Consider the following 2,283-nt stretch of genomic DNA (forward strand, 5'->3'; position numbering starts at 1 on the left):
AGGATTAATGAGCTGCTGGGTTCATGAATATTAATCACGTTGCCTGCGTTCGCTCGAATTGATTTGCTGAAATCAAAACAGGGACGATAATAGGTGAGCGCCAGCCAATGAGATTGTCCTTTGCGCATTAGCTCCACCCACTACCGGAGAACCCGGCAGTTCTTAAAAGCTGAAGAATTCCAAAGGAACACTGTTAATTTTGACAGGAAAATACAACGAAGAATATCGTTTACATGTAGCACGTTTATTCTACATTATGTAAGATTATCTCGCTCTGTCTCTCTCTTTGCGTGTGTGTGAGACAAAGCAACAGCGAGTTGTGCGCCTTTGCACTACAGTTTACGGTACATCAAATACAGGTGGGCTGCGCATCCATTCAGATTAATTGAGGAATAGCACAGGTCGGTTGACAGAGAATGAAACTCTGAAGCGCTCAGTCAAGAGTTCGGCGAGTGAAAATATCTGTGCTAAACTTATATTTAGCCTCTAACTCACACACTGGCGCATAAAATCTAAGAATTTATTAGCCATTGGCTAATATTAGACATCATTTAGTCGCCCAGAGTGAAGATTTTACTCGCAATGTAGAGGGTTGTTGGTCAAAGGTCATTAGTGTCCCATCTTTCACAATATCCTCTATGACAATGACATCTGTATCCTTCTATAGTTGACCCCATTATTGACGCCACAGGAAAGTCCTCATTGTCATGTACTTGAGTTAATATGGAAAGACAGATGGAGCCCTCACAAACGGTTTACATACTTTCACTGTTTAATAAAAATGTTTATTTATTTATTTTTGGTTATGCATTTGCAGGTCAGCAGTTTTTCTCAGAAAGGATTGTTTCATAAATTAATGATGAATTTATGTATGAATGAACCCCAGTCCTTTACGCCCATTCCTCTTTTTACTTGCTTTCTTTGATCCACTTCCTCCTTTTTTCAGTCTAAGATTCAAAGCGAACATCCGTTTTGATATATATATATTGAGTTGTCAGGCTTTTTCCTTCTTGGTTTCTCTTTCCATTTTTTTCTTTAAATTTAGTTACAGTAAGTTAAATCAATATATATTACATGAGATCAAATATGCTTGATATGAATCTCCCTTCATCTGACAGATTTTCAACCTTCTTTAATGCAGTGAGACCAAATTTTAATGTCCTGTAGTCAGTGTTTCACAGGACACTAGCATGGAACTAAAAGCCACAAAGCTCCTATTTTAATTTCACAAGGTTTTTATAAAAAAAAAATTATGATAATGTGTTTGTATATACAGAGGTGTAAAGAGTACCTAAAAACCATACTTGAGTAAAAGTACAGATACCTTACAGTGAAAATTACTCCCCTACACGTTACAAGTCACCAATTCCAAAATTGTCTTAGAGTATCTGATTTTATCAGTACTTTAGTATTTTACTTATACTAAATATAGGCTCAAAGATGCACTAGCCAAAGAGACATGCCAGTCAATCTTTTTACTAGCAGACAACTACAGTGAATACTGTAACATTCGTTAAATTTACTTACTTGACGATGTTGTGTCCTAAAATGCCTTGAAGACCCGAATGCAGCCGTTTGTGATTGTTAATTCGAGCCCGCGAGCATACGCGTGTGAAGTGCAGACGCTGCTGCGGGAGAGGTGCGTCTGACTCCGGGCTACTATTAAACTGTTGCCATGGGTTATAATGCAAGTTAGCGGTTCTAAATTCACATTAAACCACAGATTCATGGGTTTTTTGGTCTAATTTATTTTTGGTTTTATGCTGGTCTTGGTATATTTTGCATGCTAGTGATAGGAATCGATCCCTTGATGTGATTGGTTATTGGTTTGTGACGTAGCAAACCGAGGGCTGTTTCAAACCGTATTTCTGGGTCAGTCTTTGGGAAACTACAGTTTTAAGGAGAAAATACTCCGCAATGGTGTTGATTAATAGATTGGCACATGGTTTGTCTAAAGGCATATTAAAAACACCATATAGACAAATAAACAACATAAAAAACGTGACTTTAACAAGATAAGACACACCTGGGGAGACTAATCAAGGGGAACCAATGAACAAACGGACTACAAACTAACTACAAACACCATGGGAGAGAGGAAGTGACATAAAAGTCCAGGCAAGGCACAGAGAGCATGAAACACAAACAGTAAAAAGTTGATTTGTGAGGAGAGCAATCACATTTATTTTCAAAAACCAAAACGGAACACCTCAAAATTACAAGAACACCTCAAACCAAAAAAACCAATATCTTTCAAAAAGGTCTCTTCAGTATAATGGATAA

Source organism: Sinocyclocheilus grahami, unplaced genomic scaffold (assembly GCF_001515645.1).
Source record: "Sinocyclocheilus grahami isolate Dianchi unplaced genomic scaffold, SAMN03320097.WGS_v1.1 scaffold2760.1, whole genome shotgun sequence".
NCBI classification, from domain to species: domain Eukaryota; kingdom Metazoa; phylum Chordata; class Actinopteri; order Cypriniformes; family Cyprinidae; genus Sinocyclocheilus; species Sinocyclocheilus grahami.